General features: G+C 33.9%; 1 protein-coding gene across 3 annotated transcripts in view; it reads left to right on the forward strand.

The window, feature by feature from the left end:
• LOC149800035 (ATP-binding cassette sub-family C member 4-like) overlaps positions 1-15,978 on the forward strand; it is a 176,493-nt gene that overhangs the window by 75,975 nt on the left and 84,540 nt on the right. The gene's annotated exons all lie outside the window — the stretch shown is intronic.

Consider the following 15,978-nt stretch of genomic DNA (forward strand, 5'->3'; position numbering starts at 1 on the left):
ACCTTGCTATAGGTTGGACCACTCTCATATTTTATGAGAGTGCCAATCAGTCTTGTCCAAAAGGAACATTAAACATAAGAAAGAACTACTACCTTATTGATCTGGCTTGCATTTCAAAATCTTGAGTGACAAAATGTATGTTTATCATGAGATTCCAGTATACATTTGCAAATTATTAATATTCTTGGGCTCCATTCCTGGGTCTCGAACCCTTTAAGAGATTGTCTCCACATTGGTATATACAGATATAAAATGTGTACCAATGCAGTGGTTTGAGGATAATAATTCTTTTCAACATATTTCATATTTCAGTAATTGTCAATAAATAGTGCTCACTTCATGAATGTTTGGGTATCTCTTGCTCATGCGCAGGAGCTTAAACATTTCAACTGGTGCCTAAATGATTATTTGACATTTAAACAAAGGGAGAAACTTAGTGACATATCGAGACACGAAAAGCAATATTGATCACCTTTAATTAGCAGTGACTATTATTTTATTCTATTAATTCACAATGTTATAATCTAGTGTGCCACTCATATATGACATACACAGAAGGTTGATATTAAGCGGTGTCTTCAATTTTAGCTCTTCTAGTTGTAAACCAGATATGTTGATGGGATGGACTGTTTTTCATCCTTTGTCAGTTATCTGTTCACATGTTCATTATTTGTCTCCTTCTGTCTACGTGGAGGACTGTGATGAATCTTTCTATGTGCATTCATCCCATGGTTTAGTTGGTCCTTCTTAGACATCCAGTATGGCCAACACAGTGGCCTTTTTGACAATCTTGTCATTGCTATTCCTCATAGGGTTTTACTAACAAAAATTCTGGTGATGTCCAGATGATTCAAATTGCTATCTGACATCCATTAAGGTCAACAGAGTTTCCATGTTGAAAATCTTGTTATTGCTACTCCTTGTTAATGGAAAGTCATATTGACATGCAGTTTTCATGAGAAGACTTAGTATGATATCTACTTGGTTCTAAATGAAAATGGTATCAGTCTGGCATCCAGGATGGTTACCATGGCAGCCTTCTTAAAGATGTTGCGTACAGCTTCTCTTCCTAAATGGAAATTCTTGCTGACATAGAGTTTTCACCAACATTCCTATCGTTTCTAGTTGGTCCTGAGTGAAAATGATGCTTAAGATTTTTGCATACATAACATGTACAAATTCATCATGCAATAAAACTTTCTTATTTTATACCCAATTGTGACAAGCCTTTTCTATTGACTCTACAGAGCTGTTAGAATGTGTATACAAATTTTCACAAGAAGTTTTTTTTTTAATTTTAAGTATGTTTATGTGCTTGGGAGTTGGCAGCACAGTTTCTTGTTTAGTTCTTATGTCTAGAAATTTTTTCAGTGTTTAAGCCTTTGACCAATTTAATGATTTTTTTCAAGGTGTTTGGAAGTGGCTGACCATTGACAATGTTCAGACTGTAAGCAGGCAGTTAATTATTCTCAATGTCAAGCTGTAAGCAGAAGGATAATCATTGTCAGTGCTTAAGCTGTTAGCAGGCAATTTTATGATCATTGTCAATGTTCAAGCTGTTAGTAGGCAATTTTATGATCATTGTCAATGTTCAAGCTGTTAGCAAGCAATTTTATGATCATTGTCAATGGTCAAGCTGTTAGCAAGCAATTTTATGATCATTGTCAATGTTAAGCTGTTAGCAAGCAATTTTATGATCATTGCCAGTGTTCAAGCTGTTAGCAAGCAATTTCATGATCATTGTCAATGTTCAAGCTGTTAGCAAGCAATTTTATGATCATTGTCAGTGTTCAAGCTGTTAGCAAGCAATTTCATGATCATTGTCAATGTTCAAGCTGTTAGCAAGCAATTTTATGATCATTGTCAGTGTTCAAGCTGTTATCAAGTAATTTCATGATCATTGTCAATGTTCAAGCTGTTATCAAGCAATTGTATGATCATTGTCAGTGTTCAAGCTGTTTGCGAGCAATTTCATGATCATTGCCAATGTTCAAGCTGTTTGCGAGCAGTTTCATGATCATTGTCAATGTTCAAGCTGTTAGCAAGCAATTTTATGAACATTGTCAGTGTTCAAGCTGTGAGCAAGCAATTTCATGATCATTGTCGATGTTCAAGCTGTTAGCAAGCAATTTCATGAACATTGTCGATGTTCAAGCTGTTAGCAAGCAATTTCATGATCATTGTCAATGTTCAAGCTGTTATCAAGCAATTGTATGATCATTGTCATTGTTCAAGCTGTTAACAAGTAATTTCATGATCATTGTCAGTGTTCAAGCTGTTAGCAAGCAATTTCATGATCATTGTCAATGTTCAAGCTGTTAGCAAGCAATTTCATGATCATTGTCAATGTTAAGCTGTTAGCAAGCAATTTTATGATCATTGCCAGTGTTCAAGCTATTAGCAAGCAATTTCATGATCATTGTCAATGTTCAAGCTGTTAGCAAGCAATTTTATGATCATTGTCAGTGTTCAAGCTGTTAGCAAGCAATTTTATGATCATTGTCAATGTTCAAGCTGTTAGCAAGCAATTTTATGATCATTGTCAGTGTTCAAGCTGTTAGCAAGCAATTTCATGATCATTGTCAATGTTCAAGCTGTTAGCAAGCAATTTCATGATCATTGTCAATGTTCAAGCTGTTAGCAAGCAATTTCATGATCATTGTCAATGTTAAGCTGTTAGCAAGCAATTTTATGATCATTGCCAGTGTTCAAGCTATTAGCAAGCAATTTCATGATCATTGTCAATGTTCAAGCTGTTAGCAAGCAATTTTATGATCATTGTCAGTGTTCAAGCTGTTAGCAAGCAATTTTATGATCATTGTCAATGTTCAAGCTGTTAGAAAGCAATTTTATGATCATTGTCAGTGTTCAAGCTGTTAGCAAGCAATTTCATGATCATTGTCAATGTTCAAGCTGTTAGCAAGCAATTTTATGATCATTGTCAGTGTTCAAGCTGTTTGCAAGCAATTTCATGATCATTGTCAATGTTCAAGCTGTTAGCAAGCAATTGTATGATCATTGTCATTGTTCAAGCTGTTTGCGAGCAATTTCATGATCATTGTCAATGTTCAAGCTGTTAGCAAGCAATTTTATGAACATTGTCAATGTTCAAGCTGTTAGCAAGCAATTTTATGATCATTGTCAGTGTTCAAGCTGTTTGCAAGCAATTTCATGATCATTGTCAATGTTCAAGCTGTTAGCAAGCAATTTCATGATCATTGTCAGTGTTCAAGCTGTTAGCAAGCAATTTCATGAACATTGTCAATGTTCAAGCTATTAGCAAGCAATTTCATGATCATTGTCAGTGTTCAAGCTGTTAGCAAGCAATTTTATGATCGTTGTCAGTGTTCAAGCTGTTAGCAAGTAATTTCATGATCATTGTCAATGTTCAAGCTGTTAGCGAGCAATTTCATGATCATTGTCAATGTTCAAGCTGTTAGCGAGCAATTGTATGATCATTGTCAGTGTTCAAGCTGTTAGCGAGCAATTTCATGATCATTGTCAATGTTCAAGCTGCTAGCAAGCAATTGTATGATCATTGTCAGTGTTCAAGCTGTTAGCGAGCAATTTCATGATCATTGTCAATGTTCAAGCTGTTAGCAAGCAATTTTATGATCATTGTCAGTGTTCAAGCTGTTAGCAAGCAATTTCATGATCATTGTCAATGTTCAAGCTGTTATCAAGCAATTGTATGATCATTGTCAGTGTTCAAGCTGTTAGCAAGCAATTTTATGATCATTGTCAGTGTTCAAGCTGTTGGCAAGCAAGCAATTTCATGATGATTGTCAATGATCAAGCTGTTAGCAAGCAATTTCATGATCACTGAATGATCAAGCTGTTAGCAAGCAATTTCATGATTAATGTCAGTTTTCAAGCTGTTAGCAAGCAATTTCATGATCAGTGTCAGTATTCAAACTGTTAACAAGCAATTTCATGATCATTGTCAATGTTCAAGCTGTTAGCAAGCAATTTTATGATCATTGTCAGTGTTCAAGCTGTTAGCAAGCAATTTTATGATCATTGTCAATGTTCAAGCTGTTAGCAGGCAATTTTATGATCATTGTCAGTGTTCAAGCTGTTAGCAAGCAAGCAATTTCATGATCATTGTCAGTGATCAAGCTGTTAGCAAGCACTTTCATGATCACTATCAGTGTTCAAGCTGTTAACAAGCAATTTCATGATTATTGTCAGTGTTCAAGCTGTTAGCAAGCAATTTCATGATCATTGTTGATGTTCAAGCTGTTAGCAAGAAATTTTATTATCGTTGTCAGTGTTCAAGCTGTTAGCGAGCAATTTCATGATCATTGTCAATGTTCAAGCTGTTAGCAAGCAATTTTATGATCATTGTCAATGTTCAAGCTGTTAGCAAACAATTTCATGATCATTGTCAATGTTCTAGATGTTAGCAAGCAATTTCATGATCAATGTCAGTGTTCGTGCTGTTAACAAGCAATTTCATGATCATTGTCAGTGTACAATCTGTTAACAAGCAATTTCATGATCATTGTCAGTATTCAAGTTGCAGATGAGCCACTGCTTTTTTTGAGCATTCTGATTGTATGAAGTCTGCTCTCTTCATCAGTCCAGTAAAGTCTATAGATCACGATCAGAACCAAAGCTGTAAGCAAGTTGCTATTCATTCTCATGATATGACCTTCAATCAGCATGCTTATGCCATATTTATATGACGATAAACCCATGCTTACTATTCCTACTCTCCTCCCTCATTTTTAGCAACATTTGGCAAAGAGTTCAGAAAGGATATCTTTGATAAAACATAATCCAAATACAAGTTTTATACACCCACCTTAAAAAAGAGCACATTTTGTTCTGAAGGTTTCCATCCATTCACGCTTTCTGTAACCACCAGCAGTCTGCAGCATTTATGCAATTGGATGCTGTTTCGTATGTGAATTACCCATTACATGCAAATTGCTGTAATTGATTACAACTCAAGGTCACTTACTCCATTGGAGAGGTTTGACTTTATGCCATGTCTGTACATATAGTTGACTTGAACTAATGCTATCCTTTACTGCTAATATTATACAGGATGGAACTCAGTTGTCTGGGAAAAAGTTTCAGACTCTGTGTAGTGATTGACAATTCATGGCTGTGGAGTGAAAGGCTTCAACAAATGACAGTTTTGATTCCATACCTGATGACTCGTCAGACTGTGACAGCACAAGGCTTTTATCTTTTGCTGATGTACATCGCAGTAATGAGACAAACATTTTTTTCTTCTGGGTTTCTCACAATTCGGCAGCTTGCATTTACCATTCCAAGTATAAAGCGTTTGCAGGTTTGTGCATGTCAACAAATATATCTCTTACCTTCTATACATTTGGGGTTTGGGTAGGTGGTGGGATTAGAAATTGAATTTGTACCCTATTCACCATCAACAAAGTCGCCAGTGACATGCCATCCCAGACTTTGTATTGCTTGGAATCAGAAAATGTGTGATTAATACAAGCAGTCAACCTGTGATATAGTTTGAAAAAAAATTTTTCACAGCATTTTAGAACGGAAGATAGCATCCATACTTGTATCAAAGTAGAATTTTTAGGAAACTTAGGAGTTACATAATATTTCATAAAATATAAATTTCCGTTAAGAAATGTTTTTTAAACAACATTTGTAGTAAATGCATAAGAAGGATAATGTGGAATAAATTACATGTACCATACATTTTCATTAAGTGTTACACTAAGCTAAGGTTTATAAAGAACTTAGATCTGTATTCCACACATGGATATGTAGGTACAAATATCTGCCCTGTTATAAAAGTAGTGTTAAATAACAAGGTGTCACAAATGTGCCATGTCAGCTAAAAGAGCATGTAGGCCAGTGGTTACTGTGGGGCTCTGTATACAGGTGGAAATAGGACATTTCAGATGGAGAAGTAAGTGATCAAAATACACAAATCATATAGTCACACCAAGTTAAGATCCCATGTTGTCAGGCTACCTGTACGGTGTATAGATAGTAGATGACACACATGGAACATTTACCTAGGAAACGTAACTTTTCCATCTCTGAGTTGAGTTGATGTATGTAACACTTTAATTTTAGCCAGAAGTCATAATATGTTTATAAGTTGATGTCAAAGTGAAACTCGAATTAAAATATTAAATCCAAATCATAGGGGATCAGTTAGTATGTTAGTTAGTCGGTTATATGAGTTAGTTAATGGGTTAGTTGGCTTGTTAGTTAGTCAGTTCATCAGCTAGTAAATTTATTCAGTTTGTTAGTCATATTTAATATTGACTTTGGTTCTAATTTTGTTACGGCTGTGTAAATGGCTTAGTTGAGTTTACTGCATTTTAACATCTACAAAATTGGTCAATGTATGAACACAAATTCATGTGACTGTCGGTGATGCAGAGCTACCATTTCTAATTAAATGATATATTTCCACATCTCTGTTTAAGTAGACTGTTCAGTAGGATTTTTGTATTAATTCTTTTCGTAAAGGATTTTCACATTGAACATGTCATTGCTTGGAAAAAGTCAGAAGTTATGAGAATTGGCACACATTGTACAGCATTACACGTTGGTTGATTTACCGATTGATAATGCTTAATATTTATTATTTGAACTACGTTATTTACCTTAAGTTGATTTGATAAATAACATTTTGATTTAATGAAATTTTCTGTTTGAAAGCCACCATAGGGTTTATTTATCATTATAGATCCTATGAAAGTATTCTATACACATGTCCACTCAGATGCATTTAGTTACCAATTTTTTCCATCTTGCAGCAGTAGGAAACAGTATAATGACATTACTATGAATGTTTTACCTAAATTGTCAGATATTTTCAGCAAAGAAATATTTTACAAACCAAGCCCTATTCTAACAAGACATGAAAGACATGTAGCAAATGAACCAGTCACAACTTGACAGTGGTATGGCATGCATTTTATAATAACAGTCACTTGTTTAGCAAATCGGACAGGTAGATGGGGAAATAATTTCTTTTAAATGGTGCCAGAGTGGTTATTGTAAGTAACAGATTTACAAAGTTTGGTAAATGTTGCAGTCTTAAATATTGTAATGCAAACTGTTTCTTTTAGTTTGGAAATTGAACTGCATCTTAATTACTGTATTTACTCACTTATAAGTCGAGTCAAACTGCTAACAAAAATCCTGATCTTCTGCAGGAAAATGCACCTACAGATCAGTTTCTGTGCTGTTTGTTCTACTGATTATTCATAACAAACTGCAAAGACTCATATCTGCTTATTTTTTTGTTCCAATATACAAAAACTGAAATTTAAATCAAGCTGTTTTTATGCATCTTGATATGTTAAATAAACAAATCAATTTAGAATAGTAAAAACACATGGACTTAATTTGGAATTTTAACTACCAAGATAAATGTTGCAGTGGTAACAATAAGGTCACCATGCCATCCTCTTCTCAATATAATAAATAACTTTCAGATTTGCTGGTTTATATCAATTATCTGAATGTTAATGCAAATCAGGCATGTGTCCATTAAGCATAACCTGGGAACAAAACAAACACAGTTTTACTGGTCCCATTTCAGCTCGCACTCTAGTCCAGGCAGTTACAGGATTTCATTTGAAGGACACACTGTGTTTATTATCAGTTTTAATTTAATTTTTAGACAGAATTTAATTCAAAGGCACATATTTTAAAATACTTTCTAAAATCCAGGTGAATTTGTCAAGTATTTTTAAATCCCATCAGTTGGTCTTAGTTCCTCACCCTGTAATGGACAGTGTGGATACACTGTTACATTAATCCTCACTCTGCAATGGACATTGTGGATACACCGTTACATTAATAATGTCCCACAGTAAAGAATATCAAAATCAATTTCTTTTAAAGTGATTTCTCTAATCTATTGTCCTTTTATAAGAACTCTCTGTGAACATAGGTTATTCACTCTATATCATTTCCTGTAAGGTTGGCAAATCAAGCAATCAGACAAATCACACAGTTGAGACATTAGAGGATGGCTACAACAAATCAATGTAAAATTTTAAAGGTGTTCACGTTTTATCACTTGGAATCAGACTTTTTGTTTTTAATCTTATGAATTCTGTTGATCTTCATTGTTCAGATTTATGAGTAATCTGCTGTCTTTGTCAGTGTCCTTGGAACTTTGAAGAAATTGTCACTGTTCAAAACTGAGCATACTACTGATTTTCATGAATTTAAAAAAAAATATTTTATCTTTTTTTTTAAACTTGAAGGTAAAAAAGTGCTAGGCTTGGCAAAGAGAAACATGGATGGTCAGCCAACCAGAAACAAGAGTTTTTTGGTGGGGAGAGGCCTAATGATTTTACTTTTTAATGGTGAACTTTTCTAATGACTACTTTAGACGAATGTGTTCCTTGTTATTTTTAATCATTAATATTTTGAGAAAAGCAGTCTGCTATATGAAGTGCAAAATGGCAGGATAAATATCCCTACAACTGTGCAAAAGCAATATTTCCTTCTAACCTTTAGTTCTGTCCTTCAGGATAATGGAGATAGCAGAGGATATATTTTTCATTTTCAGTCGTAGACAATTTGTCATCAGGAATATCTTTTCTTAAGTCTTCTGTGCTCCAAAATGTCTGATAGTACAATGCCTGGGGCCTTTCCAAATATAGGTCAGGATTAATCCAGATTTATTGATGTTCAGCTCACTGCATTGGTATTGCCCTCACCCTTGAGAAGATTGTCTCCATATTTGTATCACCCTTCTTGAAAGATTGCCTCTTTTGCAAGCAAATAATGGTGACTTATGACAGGTTTTGTCTCATAATATTTCATAACATTATATGATGAATAAATCTGTACATTTGACAATCTGTTCTCAAGACAGGTGGTCTCCCATAGCAGTTATCTTTCAAGACAGCTTTTACTGTGTAAAGAGTTAAAACTGTTCAACAATTAAACTGTGGGAATAGATTAACAATATAGTACGGTACCTGTGATAATATTTCACCTTTAATAAACACTGATCGTTATTTTATTCCATTAGTTAACATAATTGCTATCTGTTGCTCTTGGTCTTTCATATCAGTTCTCTATGCCAAGGGAGACAACTCAGATTTAGGTAGCTGATTATATCTGATGTTATCTCCCTTGGATATTGTTCCTCAAATGACAACAGTTGACACTTTTAAATTTTTTTGTTATTTGTAAATGAAATCATAATAATTTTTCAAATAGTGTATTAAATGTTAATATAATTCTAATTTTTATAAATGAAACAGATTTTCTGCAAAATGATTGGCTATAAACAGTCACATGATACTGATCTGGAATTTTTTTACACCTCGACGAATTCTGAGACTACTTTTGGTTTTTGTACTGTTTGAATTATAAATAAACATTGCATACATGTCATTGTGAAATGATTGTTTCCTCTTTTAAATTTTTGATTCAGCAAATAAATATAAATTACACCCTTTTTATAATCTTTCAAATATTCTTTGATTGAAATGCATAGTTTACAATTTGGTGTTCGTCTGCTACATAGTCGTGCAAAATGTCTGATCACAGTGAATTTTCACTACAATTCTGAACATTTATATTACCGATAAGATGATTTCATATTGTCAGAGATTTTGCCCTACTTTATTGATAAAACGTTAGATTTCTGTGGTATTAATGCTGATGAAAAAGATGTAAAATGTTATTCCTGCATAGAACAAACTAAAATTAAAAAAGACTTTTTTTTTATATGAAAAGAAATGTGCTGATACCACGGGTAGCCATTGCCTAAGATGTACAGTATGAAGTTGCAGAATAAATGTAACTGTGACAGTAGTTACATTTCATTTGACATTAGATTACTGAACGGGTCTTCACAAGTATTGACACTGTTGAGAATGATATAAAATGTTATTTCTGTATACACTTTATTTAATTGTTACCTTTATGTTAGTAATGGATGGGATCATCTTGTTCATATTTCCATGTTGTTAATTGATAAAATCCATTATGATTTAAGGTTTGATTGGAAATTTAATCTAGTAATCTTGTTCATTCCATATCAATTGTTATTATGTAAGGTCATGGTCATCTGACGTAGCAGATTGGACTGACTAAAATTGAACAGGAATGTTGTAAATGAACTAAATGTGTTGAAACCATCTGTAGCCGTTGCCTAAAATGTAAAGTATGACGTTTGTGAACAAATGTAACTGTGGCAGTAGTCAATATGTTCGTGTGATTCTGTACAGGTTATGTATTATGGGGCGGTGTGAAGCGGCAAACGAAAGGAAAGTACGCGCTACTTCAGTTGGAATGCATTTTTGATGAAATAAGTTGATTTGACGATAGAAAGGACAAATTTGGAATTATAAGGATTAAATGATCATGGTTGGGTATTTTACCTAATCGCTCACACAGTTAACATAAAGTCCTTCAGACTTTATTTACTTTGTGAGTGATTAGGTAAAATGTACACATCGATAAATACCCAACCATGATTATTTAATCCTATAATAAATTATATTGTGACATTTATATAAATATTTTAAAGGTTGTTTAGAGCAACATGTTTACAATATTGAAAAGGACCATGATTCAGGATTTATGTTTTTCTTGCTGATTTTACATAAATTAGGATCACCTCAATTCTCCAAGTCATCAGCATTTTCAATACTTGATTAAACTTTGGACATTACCCTATATTTTTATTATGAGCCGTGGTGGCTCAGTAGTTTGCTTTCTGGACTTGTGACTGAATGGGTCCAGGTTTGCATGCTATTGTCATGTCAGCCTGGGTCAGCTACCTTGGTGTGAAAGGTACTTTACTCTTATTGCCTTGGCAATAAATAACTTGCTGCTGAGTGGTCTAAAGCGCTCTCCATTACGAATCACTGCCATCTCACCTCTGTCTACATGGGTTCGAGTCTCAGAATCGGCTAATGTAGGTATGTAAGAAAGCTTGCCAGTAGTTTCTCGTGGGTCAGTGGTTCTTTCCGTGATTTTCCCGGGTTCTTCCTCCACCATTAATACTGGCCACCATGTAAAGCCTATTGTGTGCTGAAAAATGGCATTAAGCCCTACAAGAATAACAACAGCAACAACAAATAACCTGCTATATTGCTGTACCACAAAACACCAACTACTTCAAACATATCTATAGTTATCAAAAGGTGTGGACAATGATTTTTAAAAAAGTAGACTATGTAATGACAGACACCAATGATTTTGCGGATATCTTCTATAGTTGTAAGATGCCTGCTGTACTGTGACATCAACTAATTATGAAATATAATGCTATTGTTTACAAAGATGAGAATAGTACTGCTTGTAATAACATATGTTACAACATATCTTTAGGTGACAAGGAATCACAATTATAGTGATATAATATATAGTGCTGAGGTACAACATAAAGCATAAGCTGTTCTGGCACTTTGGTATCGTGGCTAACATCAGGATCTGGATTAAACATTGCACAAATGAATTGGATTCAAAGCACTTCCATTGTTTGCTGATTTAAATTGTATGCATAAACTATTTTGAGAGACAAATAGACCTGAAAAGTAAGAGTCGGTACAAACTATTTTTTATTTCTTTAGGTGACACTCTACAGTGTTGTATTTTGGATAGGGTTAGATTTTTAAGAAAACCAATTTCCCTGGTGTTTCTCAATGTTTATACTTGCTGTTTAAAAAAGATGTTATATATCTTGGGTATTCCCAAAAGACCTTTTAATTCTCATTATTTTGGTGTATGATTGATGTATGTAATGTGGGTTATATATCATACAGCTTACTTCAACTTTAAAACTCCTAGCTCTGCTTGGTCATTTTCACTTCCTGGAGTTAAGAGTTAAATTGTAAAAAAGGAGCTGATAACTTTTTTTATATACATTTTATATTTTTTATATACATTTTATATTTTGGTAATTCATTCATTGCATTTTCAGAAGCCGTTATTATCTAGTCTGGTAAACTTCCTTTTCCCTATTTTAATAACTATTAAAGATAGTGTACTTTAGACTTATTCAGGCTGATTTTTAAGCATAAGGGAGCAGTCATTTTAGTTGTGTGCTTAGATGAAGTACAGTTTCCACAAGTACAGTATCCAAAGAAATTTCAGCCATAGTACATGAAAGTAATATAGAAGTATACCAACATTATGTCCATTGTGCATGTTACAAATGTAAACAACTTCACCTTACACCCGCCACTCAGTCAGAAGTTCATAATATCTGTAGAGTGCACCAATATTAAATTATTGTGATCAGTTTCAACGTGTCAGAATGATTATTAAAATATGGCCCTTTAGTGAAAGTGGAATCAGAGCCAGGGCATGTAATTTTTTTTAAAGCTGCTTGCCCTGGGCCTGTCCCAATTTTTGTTTTGTGCATCTAACCCTGCTGTTGTGCCTGCTGTTGTGAGCATTATTGTTACTGTTGATGTCTTAGCATTGGTTCTGATTACCACTAATTTTAAAGTTGACAGCATGTGTTTAGTTGTCCTTTGTTAATTTTATCAGAACATGATGATCTTAGCTACTTTGAATCTGTAAGCATTCTCTTATATGTATTGTCTATGTCTAAACTCATCTTGATCATACTCAGTGATATATTGTAAGCATTAGATCAGTCACTATGATGGCTGAGAGAATTGGTTGATAGTTGTAAATGTTCCAGTACATGGTCTTGCAGTCTGTTAATATTATTAATTAATTTCCAGATGTAGGCAAACAACCGATTCTTGTTAAAGTTCATACTGCAAACTGTATCCTTTTAAATGTTCAGATTATAAGCAAACAGCTGATTGTTGTTAATGTTCATTCTGAATGCTTCATGTTTCTAAATATTCCAGTTCTAAACAAACAGCTAATTGCTGTTAATGTTGTTATGTATTTAATTTCTATTGTTTTTTATTGTTAGTTTTGTTCACCTTGATTGTATGTTATGTATAATTGTATTTTGGAATTGACCTTATCGATATGAAGTTCAGTGTGTACCTGAATAGGGACGTTAGTATTGTTTTGATTTTGGTAAACAAATAATACATAATAATTCTCTGTGAGACTGGGGTAAATATTAGGATCATTATTAGTAGAGGTAAACACTTTTATTTGGGTCCGGGTCTAGGATTTTGGGATTCCCCCTTGAAGAACCTGTTGTACATAAAATGTTGACCACATTCTTTATTTTAATTTTAGTAATATTAGTGATGATTTCTATTTTTCCAAATGTTGACAACAAACATTGGTTTTAAATAAGTTGATATTGTCAGGAGCAGGCAGAAGATAATGTTGACGATTATGCCTGGAAAGGTCTGATTAGTATCAGGGTCTTAAAATTCTGACCATTTGAATGATTTCTTTTTCAAGGGAATAGGAATTGGTTGATCATTGACATTGACAGTGTTTGAGTTGAAAGCAAGCAATTGATCATAGACAAATGATCAGTATCAGTTTTCAGGTTGTATTGGTTTGGTGTTTTACAGCACAGAAGCCAAGGTAGGTTATTTAGTGCCAAGGTAATTACAGTAAAGTGACTTGCCCAAGGAAACACCATGGTAGATGACCAGGCTTGATCAGATGGTATGGTTTGAACCAGTACCTGTTCATTTGCAAGTCTGGCACACTAACCACTGAATCTTGTGATAAGCTGTAGGCAGACAGCTTGTTATCATAAGTGAACAGGCTGTCGGTAGACAAATCATTGAAAGTCTTCCAGATGTGAACAGACAAATGATCATTGTTAGTATAGGCAGGTAAATAATCGTTGTAGATGTAAGTAGACAAGTCAGTGTCAGCGTTCAGGCTGTAGGCAGCAAATAGTCATAGTATAGTAAAAAAGATCATCATTATCGGTGTTCAAGTTGTTTGCACACATTGTCAGTATTCAAGATATAAACCAAATTCAGGCTGTGAGGATACAACATTACAAGTGTTAAAACTGTTATGAGGCAAACGATCTCTGTCATTGTTCAAGCTGTATGTGCACAACTGGATATTGTTAATATTTGAGCTGTCATTATTGCTAGCACAGGTAAGACGGTGATCCTTCTAAGTGTTCCACTGTTATGCTGCTCAATAAGCTTCTAGTCATTCTGTAAACCTTCAGTCAGTGTCCTTGCTTTATTCAATGTTCATTGTGCATATAGCCTACTGATTCATTACAATTTCTAAGGCAGTATGTATTAGGCTTATAATCAGCCAATAATCTGCCTAATACATGTACTACCAATGCTAGTGGCAGATCATGAGATGGTGGTTATGTCAGTCATGATATTTTGTTGAACACATCATTATCCCATTTAAAATTGTATTCTTTTCAGTCTATTTTCTGTCTTGAAGCACCTGCTGTCCATTGTCTCTTGTCTACCTTTTATCTTTTAGCACAACTTTGTTATTGCTACTCCTTAAAAAGTATTGGAAATGTGTTAATGATGTCTAGTTGGTTGTCAATCTGATTGATGCCATTCTGACAGCAAATATGAGCACCATTCCAGGCATGTTAACAATTTTATTTTAGCAACATCTTCTGAATAGTTCATCATATCAGCATGGGATTTTCACTGAAAGACTTATCATATCTGGGTGGCTCTAAATGGAAATGGTGCCTATTTGACATCCAATATGGCTACCATGGTGACCATCTTGAAAATATTATTATCACTACACCTTTTGAATTGATGGTCATATCGTCATGGGGTTCTAGCAAAAGGTTTCTTATGATGCATAGTTAGACCAAAGTGAAAATGGTGATGATCTTACATCCAATATGGTCATGCTATGGTTTCTGCACTTAGTAGTTAAACAGAATAAATGATCTTGTCATAAATTCATGGAAATCCTTATGAGCCAATAGAGCATCAGTCCCTTCGTGGCACTTTTTGATCAATTTTGACATAGTACATCACGCATGAGTATGTTACTTTAAAATTGTTTCTAATATGCTGAAGTTTTTAAAATTGCTAGAAGTTAATGGTACTAAACTATTTTGGTTTACAAATTATAGTACATGTAACTTCCATGAAGATAATAGATATGTTAGTCTATTGTCAAACCAAGTCATTGCTTGTACTGTATTTAACTATATTTAATATCCATTACAGCACAAGGACATCCCCTACTTCTCTCCTTGGTCTGTGTTGACACATCATTGAGGAATTGTTAGGCACTACAATGATAAGCAGGAGCCCTATAGTAATCACCTTTTCCATCTGTCTGTTACTCTGTCCATCCATTCAGGTTTTGCTCCACAGTTTTATTTATTGCAGTGTTCCTGATATTTGACCTTTGGTATTATATATTATATAATGAAGAAGCCAAGAATGCTTATGTTGGCATAAAACAATTTTATCTAAGCATTTAATGTGTAAAATGTAGTAAGTTTCTAAATGAAGCTCATTGTTTTGGTCAAATATTTGAGATTAAATTATGAAACTTTTGTTTGTTTACCTTATTTTCTTTAAATTTTGTCTTGAGAAAGGTAAATAGGGTACCTCAATCTTCAAACAAGTGTAGGTGTTGGAATATTCAGTTGTTAAAACAGAGACTGGGCAAGGTGATCACTTTTCAGCTATTTTTACATTTCTGTCTTGTTCATTTATTTAAATGGCTGCAGAACAATTAAAAAAAAAAACAACTAGCTAAACTGATACATTGTTTTTAATGCTGAATTGTGTGATAAGAAAATAGTTCCAGTACATGTATTTGGTAGTTTTGACTACAAAGATTTACCTTTAAGTGGATGAAATACATGCCAGAAAGTGAAATTTTTAAAAAACTGCAGTGTAATCTCATACTCTTGTAATACCAAAGTTCTGCAGCTCTTGCACATTCTCGGATACCATTTTTTAGGTAATATCCTTTTACACATAGATGTGTCTTGAAAAAGTTTCCATCTTCCAATTTTGATAGAGTTATTGCCCATTTTCCATCAGTTTTGAAGCTCAACTGAAATAAATTGTAACCAGTATAACTCTTGAACCATTGAACAGATTGTGATGAAGTTTGGCATGCAGA

The sequence above is a fragment of the Sinohyriopsis cumingii genome, chromosome 5 (assembly GCF_028554795.1).
Source record: "Sinohyriopsis cumingii isolate HCF-2022 chromosome 5, ASM2855479v2, whole genome shotgun sequence".
NCBI classification, from domain to species: Eukaryota; Metazoa; Mollusca; class Bivalvia; order Unionida; family Unionidae; genus Sinohyriopsis; species Sinohyriopsis cumingii.